Below are 22065 nucleotides of genomic sequence, written 5' to 3'. Positions count from 1 at the left end.
TGACACAATTTCCCTAGTTTAATATTGCCTGCTAACATTAATTTCTTTTAACTAAATATGCAGGTTTAAAAATATATACTTCTGTGTATTGATTTTAAGAAAGGCATTGATGTTTATGGTTCGGTACATTCGTGCAACGATTATGCATTTTTCGCAAATGCGCTTTTGTTAAATCATCCCCCGTTTGGCGAAGTTGGCTGTCTTTGTTAGGAAGAAATAGTCTTCACAGTTCGCAACGAGCCAGGCGGCCCAAACTGCTGCATATACCCTGACTCTGTTGCACAGAACGCAAGAGAAGTGACACAATTTCTCTAGTTAAAAGAAATCATGTTAGCAGGCAATATTAACTAAATATGCAGGTTTAAAATGATATACTTGTGTATTGATTTTAAGAAAGGCGTTGATGTTTATGGTTAGGTACACATTGGTGCAACGATAGTGCTTTTTTCGCGAATGCGCTTGTTAAATCAACCGTTTGGGCGAAGTAGGCTATGATTCAATGATAAATTAACAGGCACCAACAAGCTAGATAAACGAATAATATCATCAACTATGTGTAGTTAACTAGTGATTATGTTAAGATTGATTGTTTTTTATAAGATACGTTTAATGCTAGCTAGCCCCTTACCTTGGCTCCTTGCTGCACTCGCATAACAGGTAGTCAGCCTGCCACGCAGTCTCCTCGTGGAGTGCAATGGAATCAGCCATGATCGGTGTCCAAAAATGCAGATTACCAATTGTTATGAAAACTTGAAATTGGCCCTAATTAAATCGGCCATACTGATTAATCGGTCGACCTCTACTAGAGACTAGCTGTACAGTAGGCTAGAGAGACTAGAGTTTAGCTGTACAGTAGGCTAGAGAGGCTAGAGAGACTAGCTGTACAGTCGGCTAGAGAGACTAGCTGTACAGTAGGCTAGAGAGACTAGCTGTACAGTAGGCTAGAGAGACTAGCTGTACAGTAGGCTAGAGGGACTAGTGTTTAGCTGTACAGTAGGCTATAGAGACTAGAGAGTTTAGCTGTACAGTAGGCTATAGAGACTAGAGAGTTTAGCTGTACAGTAGGCTAGCGAGACTAGAGAGTTTAGCTGTACAGTAGGCTAGCGAGACTAGAGTGTTTAGCTGTACAGTAGGCTAGAGAGACTAGTGTTTAGCTGTACAGTAGGCTAGAGAGACTAGTGTTTAGCTGTACAGTAGGCTAGAGAGACTAGAGTGTTTAGGTGTACAGTAGGCTAGCGAGACTAGTGTTTAGCTGTACAGTAGGCTAGAGAGACTAGAGTGTTTAGCTGTACAGTAGGCTAGCGAGACTAGAGTGTTTAGCTGTACAGTAGGCTAGCGAGACTAGAGAGTTTAGCTGTACAGTAGGCTAGAGAGGCTAGAGAGACTAGCTGTACAGTAGGCTAGCGAGACTAGAGTGTTTAGCTGTACAGTAGGCTAGAGAGGCTAGAGAGACTAGCTGTACAGTAGGCTAGAGAGACTAGAGAGTTTAGCACTGGATGTGGACTGCAGGCCTATACACAGTGCTGTGAAAGTATTTGCTCCCTTTCTAATTTAGCATATTTTTTATACTGAATGTTAAATAAAGATCTTCAACCAAAACCTAATATTAGATCAAGTGAACTTGAGTGAACAAATAACACAACAATGACATACTTATTTCATTTGCTTCATAAACAATGTTATACAACACCCTATGCCCCTGTGTGAAAAAGTAATTGCCCCCACTGGTTGTACCACCTTCAGCTGCATTGACTCCACACGCTTCCTGTAGTTGTTGATCAGTCTCTCACTGTGGAGGAATTTTGGCCCACCCTTCCTTGCAGAAAACTGCTTTCACTCAGCTACATTTGTGGGCTTTCAAGCATGAACTACTTGTTTAAAGTCCTGACACAACATCTCAATTGGGATTAGGTCCTGACTTTGACTAGGCCATTCCAAAACTTAAAATGTTGCTTTTTAGACATTTTCAAGTAGACTTGATTGTGCGTTTTGGATCATTGTCTTGCTGCATGACCCAGCTGTGCTTCAGCTCAGACAGATGGCCTGACATTCTCCTGTAGGATTCTCTGATACTGAGCAAAATTAATGGTTCCTTCTATTAAGGCACGTCGTCCAGGTCCTGAGGCAGCAAAGCATCTCCAAACCATCACACTACCACCACCATGCATTCCACAGTAAGAACCTTAATCAACGGTGATGCATGGTGGTGGTAGTGTGATGGTTTGGGGACAACATTTCTCCACAGCGACGTGAGAGACTGACCAACAACTACAGGAAGCGTTTGGTTGCAGTCATTGCAGCTAAAGGTGGTACAACCAGTTATTGAGTGTAACGGGTCAAATACTTATTCACACAGGGAAATTGGATGTTGCATAACTTTGTATATTAAATAAATAAGTATATATTTTTTTGTTATTTGTAAACTCAGGTTACCTTTATCTAATATTAGGTTTTGGTTGAAAATCTGATAACATTCAGTATCAAAAATATACAAAAGTAGAGAATATCAGAAAGGGGGCAAATACTTTTTCACAGCATTGTGTACATGTCACGGCAGCATCCCTCTCGCTGTATACTGTTGCGGACAAATATTTTGTCACCCTTGCACTTTTCTTTAAAAAAATCCTTATTTCTTCTAAAATAAGTTGAAACTTAAAAACAACTTTGGTCTCCACACCTTAAGATAACTGCAGACAACTGATTATTGTAGCCATCAATGAGCTTGCTGCACCTTTCTACTGGCAAATAAATGCTTCAGAGTTCAAGTAACAGACACATCAACTGTTCAGAGGAGACTGCRTGAATCAGGCCTTCATGGTCGAATTGCTGAAAAGAAACCACTACTAAAGGACACCAATAAGAAGAAGAGACTTGCTTGGGCCAGGAAACATGAGCAATGGGCATTAGACCGGTGGAAATCTGATGAGTTTGACCGCAGAGTGAAGGAAAAGCAGCCAACAAGTGCTCAGCATATGTGGGAACTCCTTTAAGACTGTTGGAAAAGCATTCCTCACGAAGCTGGTTGAGAGAATGCCAATAGTGTGCAAAGCTGTCATCAAGGCAAAGGGTTATACTTTGAAGAAACTCAAATATACAATATATTTGGATCTATTTAACACTTTTTTGGTTACATGATCCCATGTGTTATTTCATAGTGTTGATGTCTTCACTATTATTCTACAATGTAGAAAATAGTAAAAATAAAGAGAAATCCTTGAATGAATAGGCGTGTCCAAACTTGACTGGTACTGTATGTATGTATGTATGTATGTATGTACAGTGGGGAGAACAAGTATTTGATACACTGCCGATTTTGCAGGTTTTCCTACTTACAAAGCATGTAGAGGTCATGTAATTTTTATCATAGGTACACTTCAACTGTGAGAGACGGAATCTAAAACAAAAATCCAGAAAATCACATTGTATGATTTTTAAGTAATTAATTTGCATTTTATTGCATGACATAAGTATTTGATCACCTACCAACCAGTAAGAATTCCGGCTCTCACAGACCTGTTAGTTTTTCTTTAAGAAGCCCTCCTGTTCTTCACTCATTACCTGTATTAACTGCACCTGTTTGAACTCGTTACCTGTATAAAAGACACCTGTCCACACACTCAATCAAACAGACTCCAACCTCTCCACAATGGCCAAGACCAGAGAGCTGTGTAAGGACATCAGGGATACAATTGTAGACCTGCACAAGGCTGGGATGGCTACAGGACAATAGGCAAGCAGCTTGGTGAGAAGGCAAACAACTGTTGGGCGCAATTATTAGAAAATGGAAGAAGTTCAAGATGACGGTCAATCACCCTCGTCTGGGACTCCATGCAAGATCTCACCTCGTAGGGCATCAATGATCATGAGGAAGGTGAGGGATCAGCCCAGAACTACACGGCAGGACCTGGTCAATGACCTGAAGAGAGCTGGGACCACAGTCTCAAAGAAAACCATTAGTAACACACCATGCCGTCATGGATTAAAATCCTGCAGCGCACGCAAGTCCCCTGCTCAAGCCAGCGCATGTCCAGGTCCGTCTGAAGTTTGCCAATGACCATCTGGATGATCCAGAGGAGGAATGGGAGAAGTCATGTGGTCTGATGAGACAAAAATAGAGCTTTTTGGTCTAAACTCCACTCGCCGTGTTTGGAGAAGAGAAGGATGAGTACAACCCCAAGAACACCATCCCAACCGTGAAGCATGGAGGTGGAAAATCATTCTTTGGGGATGCTTTCTGCAAAGGGGACAGGACGACTGCACCGTATTGAGGGGGGATGGATGGGGCCATGTATCGCGAGATCTGGCCAACAACCTCCTTCCCTCAGTAAGAGCATTGAAGATGGGTCGTGGCTGGTACTTCCAGCATGACAACGACCCGAAACACCAACAGCCAGGGCAACTAAGGAGTGGCTCCGTAAGAAGCATCTCAAGGTCCTGAGTGGCCTGAGCCAGTCTTCAGACCTGAACCCAATAGAAAATCTTTGGAGGAGCTGAAAGTCCGTATGCCCAGCGACAGCCCCGAAACCTGAAGGATCGGAGAAGTCTGTATGGAGGATGGGCCAAAATCCCTGCTGCAGTGTGTGCAAACCTGTCAAGAACTACAGGAAACGTATGATCTCTGTAATGCACACAAAAGGTTTCTGTGCCAAATTTAAGTTCTGCTTTTCTGATGTATCAAATACTTATGTCATGCAATAAAATGCAAATTAATTACTTAAAAATCATACAATGTGATTTTCTGGATTTTTGTTTTAGATTCCGTCTCTCACAGTTGAAGTGTACCTATGATAAAATGACAGACCTCTACATGCTTTGTAAGTAGGAAAACTTGCAAAATCGGCAGTGTATCAAATACTTGTTCTCCCCACTGTATGTATGTAGAGACAAGCTTTTAAATGGATAGTCATTGGCTAAATGACTGGAAGTCTATGGGAACAGCCAGCACGTCATTGCCCTAACACTAGTAGCAATGCTCTCTCCCCCCCTTACCCTTGCCACMACTGCTGAAAAAAATCCTAGGGGAAACACATTGTCACTGGAATGTATTTGGCAGGCATTCTAAAAGTGGTTACGTTAGTATGGACATGGGAACATCGCCAATGTGTTCATCTGCAACCGAAGAGGAAGAAAAACACCCCTGACACTGACAAAGAGCTAGAGTCAATCAACAACAGTCGTATTAAAGTACAAACACAGAACAGGGCTGCTGCTTTCACTGTGACATCCATCTCAGAAAGCAGTCAAACAAGTTGCACTGACAACACTCACTGTAACTCAGAACATTTGTGTGAGTACATTTTATCTGTGTCGCTGAATGGTACACCGCAGAAGAACAGCGGGCCAACATGAAATATGAGGGCCAATATGTGAGCGGTTACTCGCTGTTAAACATTCAGCACTGAAAAAACTCAAAATAGGTGCTAGTACATTCTGTATTCTACTATGATGTCATCTGTCTCACTGAATAGTGTAGTTTGAAGTTTCTCTAGCAGACGCTGATCTTGGGTCAGTTGCATTTCCATCACTAATGGTTAAGGTTGGAAATGAGGATGCTGATCCTTGAACTGTACCTACGGGAAATTTCCCCTGGCATTTCACTGGACGGTACACCAGACAGGAACCAGCTGGCCAGCTCGAACTACAAGAGCCAACAGGCCTATACTCCCTGTAAACATTTGGCACAGAAAAAGCTCTCTCGACGACAATAACAACTCTTCAGTGATTACACTAAGCGTAAACACTATAGTAAGTCCGACCGGCCGACCATATGAAACTGGATCAGGAGGTTGATAAATGAAGTTAGGCTATAACATGTCTTCCACATACCTCCGTTAYACTGACGAAAATTGTCTAAAGCCTACAGTGAAAGCTTGTCGTTCAGCTTTACTTTCTCTTTAATGGACTTGATGCATCTTGTCTGATGTTAGCCCAAACTGTCAAATGAAAATAGCCGATGTCTCCTTGTATGTTGACAGATTTAGTTTCAAAGACTTTGGGGAAAACTTTGGCAAAGTGCTTGTTTTCCCTGATGTTTAGGTTGTGGTCTGGATGCAGCGGAGCGAGCAGAAGTGAGCCGAAGTGGGTGTGTCAGTAGATGGCTAAAGGTCCAGCTACATTTCTACATCTTCAGCATAAGGCCTACATTTTGTTCCAACAGAGTGCAAATAAATCATATCTAGTTCATGAAACTTGACAGGCTTTAATTATAGACAATACAGAAACACGTATCACAGTAATGCAAATATGCTGAGAATGGTGAAACTGCAGAGTCTAGAGGTCACCTTCAGTTTAAAGAAGATGAGGCTTACTGTGAGTGTGAGCTATAATAACTCAACTCGGACTGCGAAGGGTTTAAAAGCATTGCACCTTTAGAATGAACATATAACCATGTTAAATCAGGGAATATAAACTCTAGCTAAAACCAATGCATGTTGTTGTTACCAACTGTTTGTTACAAAATAACAGTAGTATAAAAGTTATTTGCATGGACTGACATGGGTTAGCTATTATTAGGTTCGCCTAACTCAGGTGTCAAGATAGACAACTAAATTAGCTGGTTACTAAATCTCAGATATGGAGGCTCTTTGATTAGATTACCAACTAGTTAGCTAGCTAGCTACGGTTAGCTTGTTACTGACCGGGAGCTGGATGACCATGGTTCGAAACCTTCAGGAACAAGACACTTACATCCAACGTAAATTTACTAAACACAAAGTTCCAGTAGCAAAAGACCAAGCAATCCTAGCTAGCTACTATAGCTAGCTAACCTACTTGATAGTTAGCTAACTCTATCCCAGGGCGACCAGAGCTGATCTATGTATTCGTTCGCTAATCAGATTACACCTGATTAGCCACGTGTACAAATAAACTTCATTCTTGCTTTATTACCTAGTCCACTACATTCCGTGTTCCTGGAAGCTGCTCGGCGTTCTGTCTCCGACTCAACCTCTGGCTTGCATCTGTCTAGCTCGATCTCAGACTGCAGCTTTCAACACAACCACATCCTCTTCACGTTGATGATTGTCTCGAGCGCTGGCTAGCTCGGGCTGTCACTTTTCCGTTCCGGAATTTATCTTGCCAGCTCTTGTTTTCACTCGATTTCAAAGGAATTCTTGAAGCATTGTAATAAATGAGACTACATGTATGCGTACTTGTGCTGGAAATATTTCTGACCTTAAAACCTCTTGTTGTTCACGAAATGCTGGTTTGCTGACTGAGCAAGTAAATGTACTTTGTTGATCACTCACTAGGAAGTTTGTAAATGTGGCGATTTGATCTGAATAAACCACGTGACCAAAGCGTTGTGAAAAGATTATATTAAAGACAGCACAGAATTTTATACAATGTTCCAAAATGAACAAGGGTGTTTCACTTGTAACACTTTTTCCAATGTCACAAATAATAAAATAATAACAAAGTAATGCATCTTATATTTTGTACGTGCGTGTGTGTGCATGTGCTTGCGACCGTGCATGTGTGTGTGTGTATGTGTGTGTTTGACCTTACGTGACACTTTACCTGTTAATCCCTGCCTCTTTAAGATTAGATATATTCTATCCATGGATGAGGTGTGGTTTACAGGTTAGATAGCATGCATTGTTCAATGAGATTTTCATGAGTCTCAGTCTAAACTCTTAGAGGACAGCCCAGTTCTGGCGGATATAACTGGACTTCAACCCCACCGGGTTTGTTGCCGAGGGCAGCCCAGGTGTGGCGGATATAACTGGACTTCAACCCCACCGGGTTTGTTGCCGAGGGCAGCCCATGTGTGGCGGATATCAACAGTAAACTATAGAATACTCTGTGTACACAGACTCCATAGGCATTGCAATGCTAATAACAAAGGTATGGCATGAGAACAAGTGGAAAAGTGTTTACATGTTTACTGATTTATTTTATGCAGAGCTCTCAGTCAGTTTAAGTTGAAGTTTATTTGCCAAATAAATACATTGGAAATCTGACTCACAGTAAGAGAAGAGGAATTATCATATGAATTTGACTTGAGAACATTTGTGGCCACATCCCAGTTCACATCTATAGCTATTGAGGAAGACCGAAGTTAGATCACTGAAACCCTAAACGCTGAAAATATGGAAGGAATTACATTCCAATAGATAAAATTCATGATATGTCAGCCGGCTATTAGCAAAAGTGATCTGTGTGAAATATTTAAGTGCCGTCTCAGTTCACAGTGTCAAGAGAATGTTTCTTATGTTGGATCAATACCAACACATGGTTTATGGTTTCATAACTTAAAACAGGTTTAAGGTTTGAATCTGAAATGACAGGCTGTGGAATAAGTTATGGGCTGAAGTTATTAGTTTAGTGCAGGGACTAGCACTGATAAAATAAGAAATGTGATACTGGAATTTTGCAATATGTGACCTAAATGCTGAAGATATTCAATGAAGTCAGTTATGATTTTTGTAAATAAGTTAAAGTTAAATAAGTTAAATAATTCACAAAACAGAGAATCGTGTGTCACAGTGTAATAACATAATTATAATTTCAATAATAGATAACAGATGTGGACCATAATCTCCCTATTTGAAACAAATGACAGCTACATATTGCCAAAGAAAATTATTCATTAACTGTTTAACTTCTGGGCCTGTCTGCATATGCTATGCACAGTTGCACACAATTCTCCCTTCCCTCTCAGCATATTTGACTTTATAGGGATTGGTTTGTTGTCTTTTCCTCTAGGGGTCCTGTTCATACCGGACCAGGCCCGGATGGACAGCAGTGTGCCAGGCTGCCAACCACCATGACACCTGTGGCTATTGGAAGCCTGCCAGGGAACTTTTCATTCCCCTCCCTTCTCTTTTTCCTTCTCTCTTTCTCTTTCTACCCTTCCCTCTCTTTCGTCTTCTCTCTTTACCCATTGAAAACAATTGACACTTCTTTCTCACCCAGGAACCCCCAGCCGGAACTAGAGGGGTCCCGTTTCCCTGATACGATCCGAAATCTCAAGCGACTGAAGAAAAGTGATTATTGTACAGACTTATGTTTCAACCATTCCTGAATTAAAATTTAATTGAATTGTACAAGTTTGCTTATTCATGTGTTCCTAAATAAATACAAATGTTCATTCAATTCATTGATTAGAATTAAACATTCTTTAAAAAAATGTATTACAATGTGTTGACAACTATGGTATCACTGTGAGATCCATGATACGACAGTGGTAGGCCTACATACAAAGACCAACAATTTGTGCTCATTCCATGAAGGACCGTGATGAAGGTCAAATTAAGTTGATTCAGATCCTAATCTATAAATAATATATTCCAGCAATAAATGCATAAAATAGACAGGCCAGAAGTGCTATTTTTCTGGTTGGCCTGATTAAGCCTGTCAGCTTAATTAGCTGTCTGACTCTAACATTTTATTGTAATCTGGAGGGTCGTTTCAGGTCAAACACAGTTCAAAATCAACCAACACCTCTCTCATCTTGGGACCTTCAAATGGAYTTTCAAGTATTCAATATGAAACGCTCTATATTAGACCAGTTGGTATTTACTGCTTGGTGGTAAATCATTTAGCAAAGTGTACAATGCCATCTAGTGGCTATCTTATAATGTACATTATATTACACTTTCTCTGGTGGGACAATTGTCAGATCTGGGAGTTCAAGTCACAAAGTAGAAGACTCATCTGACATTTTTATCGACCCAGAGTGTGCTTCCTTCTTTTCACTCTTACACCACCTTCATGCACCTCAGCAGACGTGCCGTAGATTCCACAAACTTTACCAGAGCAAGCCAAGGACATCTCCTCAAATCCCATCCATAAGAATGTGAACTTCTTCTATCTGCAATGTATATGTCTCAGTGGTGGCTGGTGGGYGGATATATAGGAGGACATGCTCGTTGTAATGGCTGGAATGAATGGAACCGTATCGAACACATCGTTTCCATGTGTTTGATGTGTTTGATACCGTTCCATTAATTCTATGCCAGCCATTACCATAAGCCCTCCCTTCTATATCTCTGCCCACCATCCACCACTGGTATGTAGAGCATTGTTCAAGGATATGCCATTTATGTAAAGGAGAGAGAACTGAATTGGCAGAAAACTGAAAGTACACCCCAAAACCATGGAGTGTCACTGTTGCATTTCAACAACATCAAGGGCTGCAGGTAGCTTAGCAGTTAGAGCATTGGGCCAGTGTCCGAAAGGTCACTGGTTATATTATCCGAGCTGAGAAGGTGAAAAATCTGTCTGTACCATTGAGCAAGGCATTTAACCCACATTTTTGCTCTGTAAAACAACACACTTCACTGCACCTATCCAGTGTACATGTATCCCCAATAACTACATTTTCAAATGGACCTCTGTCAACTGGCATGGTGATGTAATTACTACAGTGTCCTGAACACTTAACTCTGTTCAGTTGGTTCGGCCATGCAATAAATCACAGTGAATAGCGGTCTATGGGAAGGTCTTTCAAATACTTTGAGCGTTTRCTTTAGCCTGCATGGAGGCCAATTCTATTGTTTCCATGAAGCCAGGGAAGCTCAATCAAGCCATGATTAAGTATTTTAAATGATTTCAATTAGTATTTTAACCCAGGTCTGACATATTCAGACTCCTCTCCTTATGAGGTTCAGCCATTAGAAAGGAATAGTAAGGGTGAGGTCTGTGGAATATGAACCAGTGTCATAGTTGTAGTACAGTAGTGCATCATCTGTAATTGATGAAAATATACTCTGACACGTTCATTTGGGAGAGTGAGGGTCTGAGGGTACTCAGGTAATGAGTCACTCACTGGGCCAACCAAGGTCAAAAGATTGGTCAAAAACCCAATTAGTGTGTTCACTCATTGACAAACCTTACCAGTCCTGGCAACGTATCCACAAAGCGGCTCAGAGTAGGAGTGCAAGCCCCATACTATTGTGGAGGACTTAATTCTTCCTGCTGCCGCAGATATGGCTGTGATAATGCTGGGGGACAAGGCCAAAAAACTATACAGACAATGCCTTCATCAAACAACACTGTTTCACGACGCATCAGTGACATGGCAGGAGATGTTTTGAAACAATTACTGTTTGCATACAAGCCAGTGAATTCTATGCGTTACAGCTGGATGAGTCAACAGACGTGGCGGGCCTGGCACAGCTTCTGGTATATGTCCGTTACATTTATGGGGGGTCAATTAAGGAAGATATCCTCTTCTGGAAACCAGGACAACATGAGAGGATATTTTTTAAGTACTGGACATCTTTGTGACATCATATGGATGTTGGTGGTCAAGATGTGTTGGTATCTGTACTGATGGCGCAAAAGCCATGACAGGGAGACATAGTGGAGTGGTAACATGCGTGCAAGCAGTTTGTCCCGACGCCACTTGGGTACACTGCAGCATCAACTGAGAGGCTTTGGACACAACAGTGAAAATTGTTAACTTTGTTAAAGCAAGGCCCCTGAACTCTCGTGTATTTTCTGCAYTWTGCAATGATATGGGYAGCGACCATGTAACGCTTTTACAACATACAGWAGTGCGCTGGTTATCAAGGGGCAAAGTATTGACATGTTTTTTTTTATTGAGAGACAAGCTTAAAGTTTTCTTTACTGACCATAATTTTCACTTGTCTGACCGCTTGCATGATGACTAGTTTCCCACACGACTAGCCTATCTGGCTGATGTTTCTTCTTGCCTGAATGATCTGAATCTAGGATTACAGGGACTCTCCGCAACTATATTCAATGTGCGGGACAAAATTGAGAAGTTGGAGCTCTTTTCTGTCTGCATTAACAAGGACAACACACAGGTCTTTCCATCATTGTATGATTTTTTTATGTGCAAATGAACTTACGCACCACTGCACTTTATATACCAGGGTTGGCTGGCCTTCTCTAGTCACTCGTAGGCTCGGTCACTGGTATACTTTTATTTACAAAGCCATTTTGAGTTTATTACCATTTTATTTGGGCATTTTTATTGTTCAGAAATGTGGTGGGTATTCTCTTCGTTCGCAGGACTTTTTCCTGCTAACTGTTCCAAATGTCCGAACTGAATTTGGTAAAATGGCTTTTATGTACTCTGCGCCATCGGCTAGGAACGCCTTACAAAATACTTGTAAACTGGAAGAACTTGTCCCGATTGRTGTTTTTAAATCACTGATGAAGGATTTTGAGACTGATTCCCTGACCTGTCAATGTTTTTAATTTGCTGTTTTATGATTTTGTTATACTCTTGTGATTTCTATGGTTTTTACTAGATTACTTGTAGTTTTTCATGTTGTCTGTCTGTATTTGTGTAATGACTTGGTGCTGCCTATCTTGGCCAGGACGCTCTTGAAAAATATATTTCAAATCTCAATGAGCCCTTCCTGGTTAAATAAAGGTTAAATAAAAATGTTAAAATAAAATAAATGTGATATAGCGAAGCACCTGATGTCACCTGATGTCATGACCTTAGAGATCCTTTTTATGTCTCTATTTTGGTTTGGTCAGGGCGTGAGTTGGGGAGGGCATTCTATGTTTTGTGTTCTATGTTTTCTATTTCTGTGTGTTTGGCCGGGTGTGGTTCTCAATCAGAGGCAGCTGTCTATYGTTGTCTCTGATTGAGAACCATACTTAGGTAGCCTTTTCCCACCTGTGTTTTGTGGGTAGTTGTTTTCTGTCTTTGTGTCTGTACCAGACAGGAGTGTTTCGTTTCGTTCATTCTCTTTGTTATTTTGTTTAGTGTTCTGTTTTAATAAATTAACATGAACACTTWCCAYGCTGCGCTTTRGTCCGATGATTCCTCATCTTCAGACGACGAACGTTACACCTGAGTGAGCTGGCTACGCAATTACACAGGTACTTTCCCGAAACGGACGACACAAACAACTGGATTCGTTATCCCATTCATGCCCTGCCTCCAGTCCACTTACCGATATCTGAACTAGAGAGCCTCATCAAAATTGCAACAAGCGGTTCTGTGAAAATTTAATTKAATCAGAAGCCACTGCCAGATCTCTGGATAGAGCTGCGCTCAGAGATTCTTGCCTTGGCAAATCGAGCTGATGCCCTTTGCAACCACGTACCTATGTGAGAGTGGATTCTCGGCCCTCACTAGCATAAAAACTAAATACAGGCACAGACTGTGTGTTGAAAATGATTTATGACTGATACTCTCTCCATTACAATCCAACATTGCAGAGTTATGTGCATCCTTTCAAGCACACCCTTCTCATTAACTTGTGGTGAGTTATTCACCATTTTTGATGAACAAATGAGGTTAGCTAAATAAAGAGGCAAATTATTGATTATTATTATATTGTTATTTGTGCCCTGGTCCTATGAGAGATCTTTGTCACTTCCCACGAGCCGGGTTGTGACAAAAACTCATACTCATTCTTATGTTTAATAGTGTGTGTGTGGCAGGCTTACAATGATGGCAAAAAACATAATTTGAGAGTGCGTTGACCCTGGTGCTAAAGGGGGTACGCAGCTGGAGGTTGAATGTTTGAAGGGGTACGGGACTATAAAAAGTTTGGGAACCGTTGCTCTAAGTGATACTGTGTGAGAGAGAATGGCTTCATCCTAAATAGCCCACTCAGCACCCTCTCCGCTCGACTCCATTTCATTCCAGCCACAGGGCCCACTAGGAGCCTCTGTAAAACAAGCCTCCTCCATGACACACACCACTCCATGTCCTTATACGGTACCACACACACATACTCTCTCCAAAATCTCCCTCCCTTCTGCTGCATCAAACTCCCCAAGGCTCTCCTCCCGTTGTCCCGGCAACACATCGGTCTGTGAGAGGCAACAGTCTGGGAGCTGTTTGTGTCGCTCATGAGACAAAAAGGAGGTAGGAGGAGAGAGGGAGGTGTGAAGCTTGTTGTGGGTACGCTGCTAAAGCAGACTGTACCTCATAGAAMGTTCTAAGTAAGAATCCTATGGAAGAAAGGCAGGCAGGCTTACTTCTTTTGAGGTGGGATCTGGTAGGATCTATGCAGATATGTGAGAGCTAGTTGTATTGCTGCCCACAACTGGCTCGTTCTCATTTGAATTTGACAGATTCTGCTGGTGGACTTGAGAGCTTTTGAAGTGGTATTTGTTTGACTATTTATGGTTCTTAGAACTGGCACACATAAGGTAAAGAGGCATTAGTGCATTTTGGTTAAACTACACTCCTATCATATCACAGTGAGGTCTCATCACAAAGGATATCCAATTGGGAATTGCACAGATTCTGCAGATAAAAATGTGTCATTTATTGTCCATCAGCAAGACACGGCTTGAAAAGTAATTACATAATGATGGTACTGTAGGCCTACACGTGTTTGGTCATCCTTCAAAATTATTCTGAATACAAATTGAGATATATAGAGAACTATTTATCTGTTTGCTTGTTGTAGATCTGTACGCATTAAGGCATTGGTGAGGCAGTAGGATGGGCTTATTCACTAACTGTATTCATGGAATGCAGTTTCTCTTTTATAGCTACAGCTTCTGTAGAAACAGAAGAGCTTCTGAGGGAATTATGGAGGTTGGAAGGATCAAGCCAATCAGATATAACTCACACTCAATTGGTGCAAATATGTACAAAAAGTATCACATTGGTGGCAGCGTTGAGATAACATCCAGCTCACGTCTAGTTACGTGACTTAGTGGTGGGAAGCAGTCTGTTTTTCAACATTGTGTTGGGTGTATTTACATTGATATATCTAGTGAACAATGGATAAGCAACACTAGGCGTGACGGATAGAAGTAGTCACTACAGGTGTGATCAAGCCTTACATCAAAGTTGCCTGAAGCTGAATGGAAAGTGTTATGCTCTGACCAGTTATTCAGAATAAAATCCTCTGACTGTCTAATTTACATAAGTTAACTTATCAGTGTGGACCCAAAACAAACATTCTACACATTTACAAACAATCTGTTTAAAGTGTTATTAAAAGCATGGTGTTTTGTTGTTAAGGAAGCTTATACGTCTAATAATCTGATAATGATCCACATCATATAGGTAGACAAATAATGTGTGTTGTGCAGCAAAACACAACTATCCTTTTTTTTAGGATGTAAACCAGTCATACGAATCACTGTTGATCCATCCTGTTCTGATCTAACGAGATGGAGGGAGGATTTTCTACGGCCTAGAATCAAGGCCTTTCCTGTTCTGATCTCATGAGAGTGGAGGTGAAACTTCTTTCTAGCGGCACTAGAATCAGGGCCTTTCCTGTTCTGATCTCATGAGATGGAGGGAAATTTTCTACGGCCTAGAATCAAGGCCTTTCCTGTTCTGATCTCAATGAGATGGAGGGGAGAATTTTCTACGGCCTAGAATCAAGGCCTTTCCTGTCTGATCTCATGAAGGATGGAGGGAGAATTTTCTACGGTCTACTGAATCAAGGCCTTTCCTGTTCTGATTCTCATGAAGATGGAGGGAGAATTTTCTACGGCCTAGAATCAAGGCCTTTCCTGTTCTGATCTCATGAGAATATATGGAGGATTTTCTACAGCCTAGGATCAAGGCCTTTCCTGTTCTGATCTAATGAGATGGAGGAGGATTTTCTCTAGCAGCTAGAATCAAGGCCTTTCCTGTTCTGATCTAATGAGATGGAGGGAAGGATTTTCTACAGCCTAGAATCAAGGCCTTTCCTGTTCTGATCTAATGAGATGGAGGGAGGATTTTCTACAGCCTAGAGATCAAGGCCTTTCCTGTTCTGATCTCATGAGATGGAGGGAGGATTTCTACAGCCTAGAATCAGAACCTTTCTCTGTCTGATCTAACGAGATGGATGGAGGATTTACACGTACGGTCTAGAATCAAGGCCTTTTCCTGTTCTGATTCTCATGAGATGGAAGGATGTTTCTACAGCCTAGAATCAAGGCCTTTCCCAGTCCATGAAGGACGAAGCTCTTGTCTTCTCATTGGCGAAGACTGAACTACTAAGTTAGGTTTTATGTATGTCAGACTCTCCTATACACTTTTTCCCAACATGGATTCCTACCCACAGAGGTTGTAAACAAACCTTTTTTAAGGTGATACAACTTGTATCGTTATTACAGGGAGACGGGTGAAACCCATAGCCGAATGGCTTCAGACTGAGCCATTTCTCACCATTATTTCGTTTGAGAAGCAATTTCCATTTTAATAACAGGTACTGTAGTTTTTTACAGTAGTGGTGTTGATTAATTATGTGTAGATGTGTAAAAGAATGTGTAAAAATGCCAAATTATACAAAATGCTAAATCAAGCAGAGATGTACAACCATTTAATCATTACTGAAACATGCAAACTAACAAAACATTACTTCAGTTAAAGATAGAGAATACGTATTTCATAAAATAAAATAAATAAAAAATGTAATGAAGCACACACAAAAACGCACAAAATTGCTCAATCACTTTTTGTACATTGCACGAATTGAATGTGAGATTGTGTTGGAAATATTAAGCGTATACAGTGGGGAGCAACAAGTATATTGATACACTGCCGATTTTTGCAGGTTTTCCTACTTACAAAGCATGTAGAGGTCTGTAATTTTTATATCATAGGTACACTTCAACTGTGAGAGACGGAATCTAAAACAAAATCCAGAAAATCACATTGTATGATTTTTAAGTAATTAATTTGCATTTTATTGCATGACATAAGTATTTGATACCTCAGAAAAGCAGAACTTAATATTTTGGTACAGAAACCTTTGTTTGCATTACAGAGATCATACATTCCTGTAGTTTTCTTGACCAGGTTTGCACACACTGCAGCAGGGATTTTGGCCCACCTCCTCCATACAGACCTTCTCCCAGGTCTTCAGGTTTCGGGGCTGTCGCTGGGCAATACGGACTTTCAGCTCCCTCCAAAGATTTTCTATTGGGTTCAGGTCTGGAGACTGGCTAGGCCACTCAGGACCTTGAGGTGCTTCTTATCAGAGCCAACTCCTTAGTTGCCCTGGCTGTGTGTTTTGGGTCGTTGTCATGCTGGAAGACCCAGCCACGACCCATCTTCAATGCTCTATTGAGGGAAGGAGGTTGTTGGCAAGAATCTTGCGATACATGCCCCATCCATCCTCCCTCAATACGGTGCAGTCGTCCCTGTCCCCTTTGCAGAAAAGTATCCCACAAGAATGATGTTTCCACCTCCCATTCGCTTACAGGCTTTAGGGAATGGTGTTCTTGGGCGTTGTACTCATCCTATCTTCCTCCAAACTACGGGCGAGTGGGTTTTAGACCCAAAACAGCTCTATTTTGTCTCATCAGATCCACAGACCTTTCTGCCTCATTCCGTCTACTGGATCATCCAGATGGTCCATTGGCCTAAAGCTAGCATAGACGGACCTGGACAATGCACTGGCTTCGAATCAAAGGACGATACCTTGTGTGGCGGCTGCACGGATTTCATCTTTGTACGGCGTAAGTGTTTTACCTAATGGTTTTCTTTGAGTACTGTAGTGGGTCCCAGCTCTCTTCAAGGTCATTGACCCAGGTCCTGCCGTGTTAAGTTCTGTTTGGGCTGATCCTTCTACCTTTTCTCATGATAAATTGGATGCGCTCTATAGCGATAGGTTGAGATCTTCATGCATGGAGCCCCCGCACGCGAGGGTGATTGACTGTCATTCATTGAACTTCTTCCATTTTCCTAATAGGATTGCGCTATACGAGTTGTTGCCTTTCTCACGAAGCTGCCTTGCTATGTCTCGCTGCCCATCCCCAGCCGTGTGCAGGTCCTTAACAATTTTTAAATCCCTGAATGTCCTTACACCGCTCCTGGTTTGCATGTGGTGGAGAGGTTGGAGTCTGTTATGATTGATGTGTGTGGAAGGTGTCTTTTATACAGGTAGACTCTCCTCTGAGACTGGTCATACAGGTTGTCTAGCGCCTTATCTACAGGTATTGAGTGGAAGAACAGGAGTGCTTCTTACAAGAAGATAAACTACAACGGTTTCTGTGGAGAGCCAGAATTCATTACATGGTTGGCGTTAGGTGATCAAATACTCTATAGATCAATTGCAATAATACACCTGCAAATTAATATTTATCTCTAACCAAAATCAATACATATTGTTCTCCCTTCTTGCGATTCCCTCCCCTTGTTTTAGAATGTGCCGTCTCTTCGCAGGTGATGACGAACGTGTGACCATTGAGATGACAGAATTCTACATGCTTTGATTATGCTAGTGTATCAACCTGCAAATTTCGGTCAGTTAGTATCAAACACCTTGGTCTTGCCACCATTTCTCCTTGTAGTACTGAGACTAGAGCGTTAATCATTCCATCTGAGACATGAGTACGGGAACGTATATGTACTATAGGACTCAGAGGAACAGTTCGCTTTCTGCACATGTAGACGATAGTATAGACTACCGAGGAACATTCCCATCTGAAATCCTGATTAACGTATTTACTTATTCGGATCTGATGGAAGTTTCCATCTGAAACTATAAATCGTACTGTAATCTCAGACCTAGAGAAGCATTCTACTCTGAAATTAATAGAGCGATATAGTACTGAAACCTAGAGGAGTTCGAATTCTATTCTGAAATTTATATAACTCGTATTAACAGCTACTTAGACATAGAGGAATCCTTCCATCTTTGAAATACTTTACGTATAGTACTAGACTAGCAGGAACATTCTATCTGAAATTATAAAGTATAGGTAATCTGAGACTAGAGGAACCATCCTCTAATTCCGATATAAACGTTATTAGTCTCAGCCTTACGAGGATACATTTTCCATCTTGAATATTTATAACGCTATATGTACTTAGATCTAAAGAAGCAACACTATCCTCTTGAAAATATAAAACGTATAGTACTAGATGGGCTAGAAACGGAACATTCCACCTCTGGAACAGTCGTATATACACGATAGTACTTTAGACATAAGAGGGAGTCATTTTCGCTATCGTGAATATAAACGTATAGTACTAGACTAGAGGAACATTCCTTGAATCTTGTTACTCAAAGGACTTATCTGATTATTGAAAGTTAATAGGTCATCTAGAATTTAGAGGGAACATTTCCCATCTGAAATATAAACGTATATAGGTACTAGACTAGAGGAACATTTCCATCTGAAATATAAACGTATAGTACTAGAGCTAGAGAAACTTCCATCTGATATATAAACGTATAGTTATACTAGAGGAACATTCCTATCTGAAATAATAAACGTTTATCCGTACCTAGACTAGAGGAACCATTCCTATTCGGCGAATATAGGAACGTATAAGTAACTAGAGCTAGAGGAACATCGCCCATCGTGAATATCAAACTAACGTATTAGCTAGGTGAACATTAACTGAATAAACTAAGTTACGCTTAGGAACATTTCCATCTGAAATATAAACTGTATATGTAACAGACTAGAGGAACATTCCTTATCTGAAATTATAACGTCATAGTACTAGACTAGGGAACATTCATAACTGCAAATACTCAATACGACTCATAAGTCCTAGATTCTTTAGGAGGATTAGCATTTTCTCCATCATGAAATAGAATACGTATAGTAATAGAGCTAAAGTATGAGAACCCATGTTCCGTTCTGAATCTATACAGATCCGTATACGTCACTAAACTAGAGGAAACATTCTATCTGAAAATATACGATACGTATGGTACTTTAGACTAGAGGAACATTCTATCTGAAATACCCTAAACAGTTTGATACGTATAGGTTATCTAGACTAGAGGAACACTCTCTCGAGTTCTGAATATACTATTTAACGCTATATTGCTGTACTTAGACTAGAGGAACATTCACTCTGAACATATTAAAACGTATAGGCTACTTAGACGGTAGTAGGAACATCATACTGGTATAATATATTACCCTCGTATAGTACTATATCATAGAGGAAGATCTTTCTGATCATCTTCTGAAATTAGTAACATACGTATATGTACCGCTCAGCAGAGCATCAGAAGGTGCCCTACATACCTTTCACTTTCTGAAATTATTAATCGTACTCACTTAGATCCAAGACTAGAGGAACATTCCATCTGAAATATAACGTATAGTGAGCTCGAGACTAGTAGGGACAATTCATTCTCTTGAAATGGAGTAGAGACGTTTTATAAGTCACTAGACTCCGCACGCGATATCATTTTATCTGAATCAACGTGCCGCTTTCTCTCTCTCCGTCCACTAGGCACACCGGCACACCGGGGAGCACAGTCAAAAAGCCAGCTGGATGAGTCATGGCCTGAAGCCCATGTGCTCTGATCTCTGACCCTGTGGAGCCAGAGCCTCCTGGCTCCATCTGTTTGCACCTGATAACACTGCTGGAATTGTTGCTACCGCTACCCTCCCTCGTCGCATTTCTCAAAACGCGGGGACAATAAGATAGTTCAGAGAAATCGCTCACTGAAGTGCTTTCATAGTCGCTGGCCTCCTAAATAGGTCTACATCCTCGGCCCACTGGCAAATATCTGTGTTCACTGCGATTTTCACTCCCTCGACCAGGCAACTGATCTGTCTTCCAGTGCATGACTGAAACCCAGAACACTGAAACGGCACAACAAATTACAATTTTACAGTGTCTCTAAATCTTTCCAGTTTTTCTTACTATTTCCCCCTCATTTGTGAGGCAGGCTGTGCCAGCATTTGGGTATAGTTGGAAGATGACGATCCAAATCCCTACTGCTGAATATATTATACGCCTCTCATTTGGTTCCTGACAGATGGGCATGTGGCTTCATTGAAGAAAGCATGCAACACCAAAGTGCCACATTTGACAACGTGTCAAATTATTATCTTATCTTCTCTCAACATTCCCTCTCTTTGACAAGAAAAACAACCCATTCATTTCACAATCACTGATCTATTAATGTGACACCATTCTACTGTCTCTTCCATGTCATCGTAGAAGAAGCCTTACAGAAAATATCCTACATTACCCCGGGCATTTGGCAGCATTAGTATTTCAGCATCTTCTTCTCCTCTCAGCACTGTCAGTCGACATGTCAGTGTTGCCTGCGTCCAAAATGGCACCCTATTTGCAATATAGTGTACTACTTTTGACCACAGGGCTCTGGTCAAACGTAGTGCACTATGATAAGGAATAGGGTGCCTTTTGGGATGCAGATGAATATGGATAAACCATGCTAGTGACAGTGGGGTCAGGGGCCCAATCTGGCCCCGGAGTCTGAATGTGAAAACCTGTCACTGTCAGCAGTAAAGTCTGCAGTGTAGCAGTAGCAACCGTTACAAAGGGTCACCTTGTGTCTTAGTGACTTGCCCTCATAACTCAGCACTCAGCTCAACTCCTCCGGTGGAGGGAGGCTGAGGGGCCACTGTCATCCCCTGCCATACCCTCTCTCCCCTGGGCCGCTCCACCAGAAAAGTGGCGATGATTGGAAGTGAAACCTTGTATGAGAGCGTGAGGGACCACAGTATCTGCTGGGAGATGAGTAAGGACATTTATTTGGATTCTAGTGGTAGTGGTTTTCCTCTCTGTTAAGAGATGCTGACAGTTGTTCAAACATGATATTTAAAAGATAAGTTCCTACGCACATACATTTTGTTTGTGCAATATCAAATGTACCCCCCAAAATACCAAAACAGATTTGCTCTTTGCCCTATTGAGAATCCATTTTATAATTTTTTCTAAGCATTTTGCATTATCTTTAATGATGTAAAATAGAATTTATGTCTATCTTAAATATATATCACTGAACCTCATAATGGCAGGAGGTTTCATTCAAATCTTGGAGCATCCTTTCCCCAAACTGTAGACGCCAGCTTCATGGAGCATAGCATATGTAGACGTTTACATGATCAAAGTCACATTCCCCGACTCCACGAAGACGGACTGCTTCCAGGGGGCGTCTGAGAAACGTCTGTATGTCCTTGTTTTCGGACATGGCTGAGCGGTATCACAGGATCTCTGTGACTCTTTCACATCAACACCAGGGGTGCGTCCCAAATGGCACCCTATTTTCAATATAGGACATTATTTTCTATATAGTGCATTATTTTCTATATAGGACATTATTTTCTATATAGTGCATTATTTTCTATATAGTGCATTGTTTTCTATATAGGACATTATTTTCTATATAGTGCATTATTTTCTATACAGTGCATTATTTTCTATATAGGACATTATTTTCTATA

The 22065-nt window shown here is 41.1% G+C and overlaps 1 protein-coding gene across 2 annotated transcripts in view; it reads right to left on the bottom strand.

Moving 5' to 3' along the window:
* poc1bl (POC1 centriolar protein homolog B (Chlamydomonas), like) overlaps positions 1-7602 on the bottom strand; it is a 41343-nt gene extending 33741 nt beyond the window's left edge. The window contains exon 1 of one of the 2 annotated variants that reach the window (XM_023976164.2): positions 7519-7602. The gene's annotated coding sequence lies outside the window, so the exon portion shown is untranslated. Of the gene's footprint in view, positions 1-6888; positions 7280-7518 lie in introns of those variants that run through there. The other variant, XM_023976163.2, reaches the window with a different exon arrangement.
* Between the last annotated feature and the right edge of the window lie 14463 nt (positions 7603-22065).

This window comes from Salvelinus sp. IW2-2015, linkage group LG31 (genome assembly GCF_002910315.2).
Source record: "Salvelinus sp. IW2-2015 linkage group LG31, ASM291031v2, whole genome shotgun sequence".
Taxonomy (NCBI): domain Eukaryota; kingdom Metazoa; phylum Chordata; class Actinopteri; order Salmoniformes; family Salmonidae; genus Salvelinus; species Salvelinus sp. IW2-2015.
Note: the sequence above shows the minus strand (reverse complement) of the source record. Positions and strands in the feature narration are given on the sequence as shown.